Genomic DNA, 13,253 nt, shown 5'->3' with positions numbered 1-13,253 from the left:
AAAAATCTATTACAATGAATGTTAGTTCCATTTCCTATCATCCTCTGTTCATGAACATCGCAGCGAATGTTAGAAGTTGACCTTACAGGCGATGTAATGATTTTTTGCCTTTTTTATTTCGTGTTCTGTCTGTGCTTTCACCTACACAAGCAAGCATTTGCCTTGATTTTTATGTATAACATGGTAGAACGACGCACACCCTTGCCGCGAATCTCTCCAGCAGAAAAAGCATACGAAGTCGAGTGTGAGAGGAAATGAGCGCTTCTTGTTTGCTTTTAGGCTATTCTTATTCAGAAGCATGGTGAGAGCAGTGGAGAAAGCACAGGTCTGATAATCTCAACGTACGTTGTTCGAGTCCAGTCGGCAACCTTTTTCCTATTTTTTTTTCGGCATAATAAATTTACCTCACTAATACACTCTACATTTTTCGGTCTCCAATTTTCTTGCATTGGACCGCAGCTAGGTATATCGCATCCTCGGTTCATGCGGTCTCCACTTATATCCTCTGATGTTGAATCCCACATAATTGTAAGCGAATCTTACATCCACCGGTTGGGTGTAGTTTGAAGTGATTAAGACTAGGGTTCTGATGCATGGTCATTATCGGTGTCATTCCTTAATTTTGTTGCTAAGGAATCCAATTTTGAATGACAAAGGGGCGCGCCTTTGGAGGGTGTAAAAAAGACGAATTCTTCATCATTTATCTATAGTGTAATACGACATGCAATAAACTGAGGACACGGCATATACTACAACAGATCAAATTACTGGTCGCAGTGGGTCTATGTTCAACATAGAACAGAAAAAAAAACCTTTACCGATAGCCCAGAGTCAACAAAAGTGATCATCAATAGAGATTAAAAACATATGAAGCGCATTATGAACACATTCGAAGAGTGCCTACTCTGTGGTACTTGCTGGTCCGCAGATGGAAATTATTTGCCGCCTAGCGCTGCAGTGCATCTTTATCCTACCTGGGCAGACAGTGAACCGGAAAAAACAGATGTTCTGGATCTTCCGGTAGACCATTACGTGGTCCCCTAGGCCTATATTCACGTCACTCCGAATTCATTCTGATAAAACATCGACGTAGTATCGAGTGGTTTCGAAAAATCCAAGGAGCTCTAGGATCAATTTCATGAATTGACCACTATTCGGATGTTCCTGATCGTTCGGTGGACCATACCGTGGTTCCCAGGGTCCATATTCCGGTCAATAATCCAAATTCGTTTTGATAAGCCGTCTATGACTGGTATCGAAAAATCCACGGAGCTCTAGGATTAGTTGCATTAATTGACCACTTTTACGGATGTTCCGGATTTTCCACAGGACCAGACTTGTGGCCTACCGGCCAACTATCTTCATAACAAATGCATCAAAGACAGCAGGAAGTTATCTTATCAAATTGCCGTACAATCAGTTCCCAATTAGCTCAAATCCCATATAGTACGTGTATTCGTTTATGCCGGATCGACCGTACTATAGGGATCCAGTGAAGATCGTACTATAGGAATCTTGAATGCATACATATACAGCCATTCGATAGCAATAACAATATCAGAATTTTGTAAAAATTGGTAGTTTTGTTCCTTATCGCAAAACATTAGACTCGCATCATTTTTCATTAAAAATTATTTTGGTTCACCCAAATATGGAAATGGTCACCTTAATGACAAGATACAAAATGTTGGTATAATATTTTGTGATAAGGAACAAAACTACCATTTCTGCACCTAACCGGGGGATGTAAGATTCGCTTACAATTATGTGGGATTCATCATCAGACGATGTTAGTGGAGACCGCATGAACCGAGGATGCGATGTACCTAGCTGCGGTCCAATGCAAGAAAATTGGAGACCGAAAAATATAGAGTGTATTAGTGAGGTAAATTAGCTATGTCGAAAAAAATAGGAATCAGATTACCGACTGGACTCGAACCACAAACGTTGCGATTATCAGACCTGTGCTTTTTCCACTGCTATCTCCATGCTTCGGAATTTGGATAGCCGAAAAGCAAACATGAAGCGCTCATTTTCTCGCATACTCGACTTCGTTTGCTTTTTGTGCTGAAAAGATGAGGCAAGTGTGCGCGTCGTTCTACAATGTTCTACAATGTGCGTCGTTCTACAAGCTTACTGGTATAGTCGAAAGCGTAGATAGAACACGAAATAAAACAGACAAAAAAACATTACATCGCCTGCATGGTCAATTTCTAACATTCGTTGCGATGTTCATGAACAGAGGATGATAGAAAACGAAACTATTATTCATTGTAATAGATTTTTGGTTTGCGTGTATAAGTGGGACCTCCTTTAGCTCACTTGGCAAAGGCACAGCTACGAAGCAAGACCATGCTGGAGGTGGCTGGGTTCGATTCCCGGTCCGGTCTAGGAATGTTTCGGGTTGGATTTTTTTTTCGACTTCCCTGGGCTTAGAGTATGATTGTACTTGCCACACAATTATACTAATGCAAACCAGGTACAGGCATCGGAAGCTCTCAATTAATAACTGTGGAAGTGCACCTAGAATACAAAGTTGAGAGCACGCCATAAGCTTGTATGCAATAAGTAATAAGCTTGAAATGCGAATAACAAGAACATATGTGAGAAAAATAATTATGCTCTCCCCATGCTGCGGAACTGGATAGGCTAAAAGCGAATTAGAAGCGCTCATAGTACGATAATTTTATTTCGCATGTATTTTCTGCTGAAAGGAAATTGAATCAAAGAAAGTGTGTGCGTTGTTCTACAATGTTATAAATAAAAAGCTTGGTGGTATAGTCGAAAGCGTAGACAAAACATGAAATAAAAAAGATAGAAAATCATTGCATCGTCTGCATGGCCTACTTATATCATTCTCTGCGGTATTTACTGCGGAGTATGATAGGAATTGCAACTTACAATGAATGTAATAAATGTTTGGTTTGCGTGTACACTATTCTAAGTCAGAAGTCAATAAATTTTACAACCCGAAATATTTCCCCAACCGTATCGGGAATTGAATAAGCACCTTGCCTTTACTGACTAGGCTATCTGAGGTCCCAGTTATTAATTGTGAACTTTAAATGCCAACCAATACATGAATTTGTACATTTTGTGGCATGCTCTGGAGAATATTTTGAACTCGTCAGATTTCCTTGACCAGACAGGCAATCGAACCCGCTGCCTCCGGTTTGGTAATAGCAAGCCTTAACCAACTAGGCCAGCGGTTCTCAAACATATTTAACGTAAAAGATACTCGCGACCCACCATCATTCAAGATACTTGTTTTAGAGTCAAAATAATGTTGAGAACGGTCCGCCAAAATAGCCTTTAGAATGCACAATAGTCTGAAAATCACATGAATACCCCTAAAACGTTAAATTTTCTAAAAATCGCCAAAACAACCAAACAAATAGAATGAAATTTTAAAAATGACAAAATGGTGCTAAAATATCTGTCGAGTGGAGATATGAATTCAATTGGTTGGTTGTCTTTATTAAAGAGATTTTCAGTCAGACGCTGGTTCATCGCTGAGAATTCAATTAAAAACAGTTAATTGTCAATCAATCCGTATTAAACTAACGAAATGCTAGAAAATTCACCAGTTTAACTTACAACTTCAGGCCAATCCGACCATAAAGCTTCAAAACGTCCTGATCAAAAATTACTTAGAATCAGGGTTGTGAAATGAAGCTTTAGTGTGATGATTTATTAGCTAGAGAATGGTTTTAGAAGAGGGTAGGTAGACAGCTCCGTTAGAGTACGGCAGTATGAAAATCGAATAAAAATCAGCGATAGTATGAAAATGCGACAGTACAAAGTCAAACGCGCACTTTTCGCCTGTAGATTTGAAGACACGCACGGTTAAGGCAAAGAGTGTGCATTTGAATTGCACTGTCGCATTAATGGCCCTTCGCTCATTTTCAACTTCTATTCAATTTTCATACTGCCGTACTCGTACGGAACTATCTACCTATCCTCTTCTAAAACCGTTCTCTAGCTAATAAATTATCACACTAAAGCTTCATGTTTCATAGCATTGCCAACCAACACTGATTCTAAGTAGTTTTTGATCAGGACGTTTTGACAGTTTAAGGTCTGAATGGCCTGAAGTTGTAAGTTAAACTGAAGGTAGTTCTAAGACCATTATCTAGCTAATAAAATATCACACTAAAGCTTCATGTTAGATAGCATTTCCAACTAACTCCGAAAATCGCAAACTTCGCGAATGAAGTAACATAAAAACACTTTGAATCAAAACCACCTAGAATCGCCACAAGGGTTCAAAACTACCTAAATTGACATATTGAATCAAAGTTGCTTTGAAAAGTCCAAAATAGCTTGGAGCCAGGCAAAAAACGGCTTTAGAAATGCCAAAATTTCCTTAAATCACAAAATAATAGAAAGTTTTATCTTAAAAGTGCCAATATGGCCATCAATCTTGGAAACACTGGTTAAGTAAGGAAATTAAATGAAATTACTAAAGTTATACCAAAAGCTCGTCATGAATGATTCCGATTGATTAAGTACAAATACAAGTATTTGTCATAAACCAATAAAATTTTAAATCTGAAGTTCTGCATGTGTATAAGGGGTCGAATATTTAAAATGAATACAAAAGCTGAGCAGAGCGAGAAATTTAACGTAAAGAGTAAAATTGAATAAATGGATAAATTTGTATTTCTGTCACCACACTCGTCTCTCGCACTCAGGCCCCAAATCTTCTCTGTGTTCATCATCAACGCAGCATACACAACCCAGTGTGTTTTTTTTCCAGAAACAAAAGATCATTATTTATGCTGGTGAATGTTGGCGGTGGCATAAAAAAATAAATAAGAATAACGAAATCAGCAGCAATCGATTGCAAAAAAAAAACACGACCCGCACAGCTCGGCAATGACAAACTTTGGCCTGATTTAAAAATGACGAGTTGCTGCCTGCTTTTCGAAAAACAACGAGGAAGGGATGGGTGTAGCATTTGATTTTGCTGGAATGAAAGCCTTCGGTCAGAAATCGGTTTCGAATGCTTTTTTTTTTATTGTTTTGTGTTGCCTCGGTTGTGCAATTCTATTTAAAAAGTCTGATTATTCTCGCGAACCAAACCTCATCAAACAGAAGGGAATCAAACAGAAGAAGTTTAAAAGGCACATCCTGGATGGCATGGAACGTGGAATGACAAAATTGAATCCTGTTTGTTTGATTGTGCGATTTTTATTCAATTATTATTTTTAATTAAAATATTTGTTCTCGGTACTGTTTACCCGACTCTACTGATGCTTGAGACAAGTTGGGGGGTTTCTCATTTGAGGTTTCTACGAATCTTCAACCAACATGGGCGTTTGCTCGTATCTCGGAAACGCGGTCATCGGTTCGGACATATGTAGTAGTGATTTAATGAAGAGTGATTCCGGTGGGATTGTGAAAAATCATCCTCATATCATACAAAAGTTAAATTTGTTTTCTGTAGTTGTTGTCAATTTCTCAGAGCAATATAAAATTAGCTATGTGCCGGCACATGCTGAATCAATATTATTCTCATGTACGCTGGAGCCGCTTTTTACGTGGTTTTTCGGAATTATATGTTTTTATGCGCATTTAGCAGATTACGTGATGTTTTGAATTAAATTTGATTAGAAACGCGTTTAAAACATTTTTTGATTTTTATTTGTTTGGATTTCAGAATCAACGCAGGTTTTTACGTGGTTTTCGGAATTTACGTGGATTATTTTGACGCGGTTCAGCCGGCCAGAATTTAGAATGAGATTCCAAAAGAAGTTTCTTTTAAAATAGTTTTCAGAAGCTTATAGAAACATTTTTTAATAATCTTCTTTAGGCGCTTCTTTTAGAATATTTCCTTTAGAAGTTTTTTCTTTAGAAGCTTTTATTTATTAGGTTTTTCCTAAGAAGCTTTTTCTTTAGACATTTTTTCTTTAGAAGTTTTTTTTAGCTTTTTCTTTGAAAGCTTTTTCTTTAAAAGCTTTTTCTTTAAAAGCTTTTTCTTTAAAAACATTTTCCTTAGAATTTTTTTCTTTAGGAGCTTTATTAAGAATATTTTTCTTTTGAACCATTTTCTTTAGATTTTTTTACTTAAAAAAGCTTTTTCTTTAGAAGCTTTTTCTTTAGAAGCTTTTTCTTAAGAAGCTTTTTCTTCAGAAGTTTTTTTTAAACTTTTTCTTTAGAAGCTCTTTTTTAAAGCTTTTTCTTTGGAAGCATTTTCTTTAGAAAGTTTTTCTTTAAGCGGCACCGGTGGTGTAGTGGTAAGCGTGAAGTCCTCTCACTCCAAAAGGCCTGGGTTCGATCTCAGTCGTCACCGCCGTGATTGTCTGATGGATAAAATCTCTGATCACGCCTTCCTTGAGAAGAGATCTAAGTAGGATCCAAGTGTGGGAGCTGCCTTCCTGGCGTCGGTAGCATTGGTGCTCAGTTCGGAAAACCAGATCGACGGAAAACAAATTAATGAAAAAAAAAGCTGTTTCTTTAGAAGCTTTTTCATTAGAAGCTTTTTCTTTAGAAGCTTGTCCGTTGCTCCATTCCTCTGATTATATAAAACGCTCCAAGTAACACAAATTCATTAAATTATGTTGAGGAGTAAACTGATATACAATCAAAACCAGTCATATAAAGGTTATATAATCTATTATAGAATGTGTGTGGCTTGTGCCGTCAAGGACAATTAATCTGAGTAACTACGCAGTAAAAAAGCAGTTTTTCTAGGTATTAGAAGCATTTCATCGTTTCAATATTACAAAATTCATTTTCTCTGACGAAAACCTGCCAGTTACATAACTAATGTCGTATTCGTTTTTGCAGTGTAGCTGCACAGGTAATTTACAGCTCAATATCATTTGTTTTTATACAAACGATATCCCTTGTAGACATCTGATTAGTAGAGGGAGGGAGGGGGTAGCAAAAAGTCTTCGCTAGTCTACGGGGGAGAGGGGTATTAGACTAAGTCTACGTTTCTTTAATTTGTTTTTCAAAATACATGCATGGCGTACATTTTTCCAATTCGCTCTCGAAAAATATGCGAATAAATATCAAAGGCATTTGCTCACAATGCCGATTCACAATATTTTGCACTTAACAATAAAAACTGACTGACGAAGACAAATCCAATGGCCAAACGAATAATGAGTGGCGAGTATTGTAATAACGTAATTTATCATCACAGATATGTTGTGCAGTTTTTGACGTAGACTACGTCTTACGGGAAGGTACTGGGGGTAAATCGAAAATCTAAAATGGCGACCGTCACGAAAAGGTGTAATTTTTTGAACACTATAAGCTTTGTCATTTATAGATGAAATTAAAATCCGAATACACCAATCGATAGGAAATACCTTTCGTATGCTGTTGCAGTAAACTTTTTTCAATTTTTCATAAAAAAAACTGGACAAATAAAAAGTGATAATGTTATCACTGTTTTCATGAAATAAACGTTCTCCCCAAACTCAGTCCTCATAATCAAGTACAATTTGGTTGCACATCGTGCTGCTTGAATCAGAAAAGTTATAAAACAGCGCTGCTAATGTGCCTCAACTCATTTTCGCTTCGGACGGCGGGTAAACAGGTAGCAGCAGCAGTAGCAGCAGTAGGAAGGCGGTTCCTGTCAAGCGCGCAGAGTTCGAGTTTTGCACCTCGAACTTTGCGCGTCGTTCCCGTCGAGATCATTGGCTGCTGGTTGCGGCGTCGCCTCGATGGCGCAAGTGCTCCTTGTCTGAATGATAACTACAAATCTCGATTACTTTTCGGAAGGACATATCAGCTTTTGTAAACAACGCATTTTATCGTCGGTTTGGCATAACTAATAGCTCGTCCCACGTACTTACACCGCTAACAGGTTGGGAAAATTTTCCCCTATCTGATGGTAGTACTAGCATGTGTGGGCGAGCTACCAGTTACGCCAAATCGCCGATCAAATGCGTTGTTTACAAAAGCTGATACGTTCCTTCGAAAAAGTAATCGAGAAATATTTCTTGGGCTGTGTACCAATTGCGGAGCTAAATTTAACTCGTGGTTAAACGTGACATTTCGTAAGTTATTTTCAATGTTTGAAAATTTCGGAAATTGATCAGTTTTCAAACAGAACTCAGCCACGGTTACCAAAATTTAACTTCTAGTCGGTCCGAAATAACCACGCTCGTATAGCAGGGTTATTCGATAACTCATCTGTCACTTTTAAACACGAGTTAAATTCAACTCACCCATTGCGACACAGCCTTGGAAATAAAATTAGGACCATCCATACATCACGTATATATTTGACCAATCAACCCCCCTTCCCCCTCGGAGCGTGTTTTGCAATACACCTAATACATGGCCGGTTCCAACTTCTGAAACCCCTCTCCTCCTTCAACTACTACGTTATTTATGAAAGTTCCCTAATCATTGGGCAACACTGAAAATTAGCAGCACATCACATTAAACGGGTTGGACATTTATGCGAAATGTCGGTATTAATAGTCAATATTTCGCGATCAGAACATTTTAGCTTGAAATCCCTCCATTTAATTCTCGGTACATCTCTAATCTATTGACGAATTAAAAAAAATCTTAATATGGTTTTTTTGAGATTTCGTGCGTTTTGTGAACGCACATTCATTATTTTGCATAAGAAAACGGGAATGGGGTATTTCTGTGGTGATAAAAAGGATAAATGTGATAAATTATCAGACGGTACCTCTTTTTATGCTTTTAGATTAGCTATGAAAGTCCCTCTTACTTGGAAAATTATGCTATAGAACGGTTTATACAACTCCAGTTTTTTTTGCATAATTCTTCAAGTAGGAGGGACTTGCAATGCTTATCTCTTAGCATAAATAGAGGTACCGTCGAGTTTATTTTCAGTGCTAGGTTCTGAAATTCGACAGTGAGCGTTCAAAAGGGCCTACTTGCAATGTTCGATTCTCTTCATCGATTTTCTGTTTACAGCCAAGCGAAACAATTCAAACTGAACATTGCATTAGGTCCTAAGACAAGATTCTCTTCGTCTACTTTCTCCTTGAATCCACTCGGTCCAAGTATTTTCAGCACACATATCGATAAAAGAAGCTTTCATCTGGCATCTAATACGACAAACACAACAAGAAACGATCCTGTGCTCAAGTTATAATAACTTGACTGTGTTTCATTTGGTGAATTTTTACTTAAATTTGACAGGTGGAAAATTTTCAAATAAACCGGCTATTCCAGCAGACTTATTTCTAAAAGACAAGGAATCCATTTGACAGACGCTTTCTCGAAAATCGGCCGATCTACAACAGGGATTTTCGAATTTATTTTCGAAGTGTCAAATCTAAGTGAAAATTTTCCAAATGGAACACAGCCTTAGTATTTTTTTTTTTATTTGTTCAATCGGTAGATAAAAGATGCACCGAGAACTTATTGGAGGGATTCATGGCTAATTGATATCATCTCGTTAAACTATGAAATGTTGCATAACATTGATGCAAAATTGTGCACTCCGTTTTTGTGTGTGCATTTATTTTTAGCGTTTGGAAGTTGAATCGCTGAGGATCAATCTCATTACCATAGAAAAATTTCAAGAGTACAGATATCAGCTCTCACAAAAATTTAAAACGAAGAAACTGGAACTTCACGTTTGTTGCAGTCCAGTTCACAAGGAAATTCAATTTCATGAGTGATGTCACAACCGTCCAAGATTTATGTCCTAGAAATCTTGAAGTGATAGGGAATATCAGCCATCATGATGGTCATTGTTGGACGCTTCAATGAAATACCTGAAGAAAGCCTTACTCATATCTGATTGTAATTTAGGAACCCAATGAAATAGAGCATGTATTCGCATTTTTATGAGGTCCTTACTTTAACCAAGTTTTACTAAGTAGGAAATCCAAAATATGTACATAGGACCGAAATCATAGGTTACTTCTACTGTATTTTAAATCAATATCTAGAAAAAATACACGAGAATTTCACTACACAGCTTAACGTAGTCTACGTCAACCCTGCAGTCGTGTCTTGTACACAACCCCACCAATTTTTTTTTTTATTCTTGATAATAGCAAAGAGAAATTAATGTCATTTAATACTTGGTCTGGAAAAACATAATTTCAGTTTAAATCAAAGACACTACGCAATAAATAAGGGTGACGCATTCACCCCGCAAAAAGTTGTACACTTACCTCTGGTTTCCATTTTTCACAATATGGTATATTTTCACATGTTTCATACATTTTTACATACCTTTATCAACAGTCACAGAAGAAGTACATCCAAACGTCAGAAATCATAGTTTTTTTTTCATCAAACATTCTTGGATTTGTTGCTTTTAAAAATAGATCGTGAAAAGCCTCACCAAACGAGGAGCTTGTTTTTATTTATTGTTTAGACTTTTTTTACGCTCTGGAGCTCATATTTTCTGTATTGAAACTTTTCAAGAATCTTGAAGATTTCATATATATAGGACTGGCTGTGGTCCATCTTACCCCGCCGGGCGTTCTCACCGCGTCTTCCCCTACTCTCTATGAGTTTTCCACACGTTTTTCCCCGTATTCATCGTATTCGTATTCTTCACCTTACGATCTGCATCCAAAAATTCTAATTGGCGAAAAAAAAGTCTACAAGTCAATCCCTGCTGACTCAGCAGCTACCAATCCCTTTCGGTCTAGGGACAGCCTATTGTCCCTTCGAGGCTTTGTCCTGGGATTCAGGGTCGTTTAAACAAGCTTCAAAGAGAAGTTGGGCGGAACTACTTTTTGAAAATTATCCAAGGTCAAGTACAAAAGATTGATAGAGGCAATAGGGAATTGTGTGATTGTATAATGGGCTAAAACTGAGTAAAATTAATTTGGATGTCTAGATGTGTATTCAATTTTTAATTCATGCTTCGATTAGTTTGAAAGGTGATGAGTTTAGGATTATGGAAGGGATTAGTCCACCGTGTCCCTTGGCTTCAAAGCACAGCTTCCCTAATATGCAGCGATACCCTTTAGGTGCTTTATATCTACCGGATACCGGAGATTGAAGATAGTATTTGATCACGATGTCACCTGGTGATGGTGATGGCTTGATTTATTAATCCATCCCAGTACCATTCTTTTGAATACGTGGATACTGCTGCCTTCAAAGGCACGTGTAGCAGCAATCGGATGATTAAGAGAAGGGTTGCTTCAAACCTGGTCCTGTGTACGTTTAATGCTGAGTATGTGATGTTGAAAGCCAGTCAGTCGCGCTCGGAACCCCTTTGGATACGGTTGTGTTTGTTCTCTGTTTTGTGCGTGCGTTCGCTTTCATAGTTTTCGGCTGCATTTGCCGGATTAGCGCGGGCACTCTGCCTCCCGGACGGTTATACGTGTGTCAGTGGTGGTTTTCTCGCTTTCCGAGAAGTTTTAGAATCGAGAAAGAAAACATGATTTATCATGTTTGCAAAATTGCAAGCATCAGAAGATTTGGCGCTGCGTGGTTTGATTGTTTCTCTCGGACCAGAAATTTGTGGCATCGTGATTGAAAATTTTAATTTCAGTTTATGCGCTGCAAGGTGCGTGAAAGAGCTTGGCACGATCGGTGTTGAGTAAGTAAGTTTTTTCGAATGAAATTGATATCGAAAGTGTACCAAAAGTGCTTCTGAACGTGTTTCGCAGTTGGGTGTGGTGAAATTCGCGGTTGTTTTCAGTGAAAATTCCGTATCACAAATTTGCTCACCGAGTTCCCTATTTTTGCCGTTCGACGACATCGGGAATGCGCTCCCGGATATATTGATTTGGTGAGTACGTTCCAGTTGAGGATTGTTCTTGCACATTTCTCGATTGCATTTTCGAGGGGACGTGTCTGCTTTTGTGGGCAGTGCGTTTGATGGTCCTGGTTTGATGGTTTGGTAGTATCCTTTTAAATATAATGGCTCATGTCTAAAAAACCTCGATTTTCGGTCTATTGATTCAATACTTTAGTATTATATTTTCAAAACATACAATGATGCATTATGTCATTTCATGGCACATAAACCAAAAAGTGTGTGTATAGGACCCAATAATCTAGGTTATTTGTATTTTGTAAAACATCTTTATTTTTTATTGTATTTTTTATTTTATTACATATTTTATTTACATTATATATTACATGATTATATATAAATTCATAATGTAAATTACAATAAATACTGGGACGGGAGGGAGCATCAGGGCATCATTGAAGTTGTAACTGGACAATGGAGTGGAGTGCCAACCGGAGTCTAGGAGGGAATGTGTACTGTCATTTTAGATAGTTACATTTCACTCCAACAGTTGCAATGAATTTGACGCGCTCTTCTTAAACAAATCATCCCGTGGAAAGCTTAACATGTATTGCGAATTTCGTTATTCATTTTGTTGGATCATATTGTTGGAAGGAGATTCTCTTATTCCCGCGGGTTTCGCCAAAACCCATGCCAGGAAGTTGTACCTCAACATGCTGACAAAAGTTGAATGCTGCATCATGGACGACGAAACATATGTGAAGGCCGACTTCAAACAGATCCCCGACAACCTGTTTTTCACGGCCAAGGATAAGTTCAGCGTTCCGGAGCATGTCCGCACTCAGAAGATGTCCAAATTTGCGAAGAAATTCCTGGTTTGGCAAGCCATCTGCACGTGCGGGAAGCGGAGTGCACCTTTCGTGACCCAAGACACGATGAACGGACAGGTGTACATAAAAGAGTGCATCCAGAAGCGGCTGCTTCCTCTCCTAAAGGCCCACAACGTCCCAACAATCTTCTGGCCGGATTTGGCCTCATGCCACTACTCCAAGGACGTGCTGAAGTGGTATGCGGACAATAAGGTCAATTTCGTGCCGAAAAAGTTCAACCCTCCCAACACTCCGGAGCTCCGCCCCATCGAGAAGTACTGGGCGATTATGAAGCAGCACCTTCTTAAACGACCTAAGGTAGTGAAGACAGTCGAGGAACTGAAGAAAGTATGGGTTTACATGCAAAAAACGGTTGATTCACAGGTTGTGCAGAATCTTATGGCCGGGGTTAAGGCCAAGGTGCGGGCATTTGCGTATGGACTGTAAATAAAATACGAGTAAAATGGTAAAATGAATAGTTAATAGTTATTTCTCAATCCCTGAAAATTTGATGGCAATCGGATGAAAACTCGAATTTTGCGAATCAATTTTGTGTGTGGCAATTTCATCGTGGACACCCTTTATGTGATGTTGAAAGCCAGTGGCATTATGCCTCAAACGATTGTTATTACCTGCAGTACATAGATTTTCTTCCATACTGAGTTGATCTCAAACATGAAACTGAAATTGTTGTGAATATCAAGTAATTT

The sequence above is a fragment of the Ochlerotatus camptorhynchus genome, unplaced genomic scaffold (genome assembly GCF_037179485.1).
Source record: "Ochlerotatus camptorhynchus isolate MF236.1 unplaced genomic scaffold, CSIRO-AGI_Acam_v1.1 ptg000078l, whole genome shotgun sequence".
Classification (NCBI taxonomy): Eukaryota; Metazoa; Arthropoda; class Insecta; order Diptera; family Culicidae; genus Ochlerotatus; species Ochlerotatus camptorhynchus.
The sequence above is the reverse complement of the archived record's forward strand: the minus strand, read 5'-3'. Positions refer to the sequence as shown.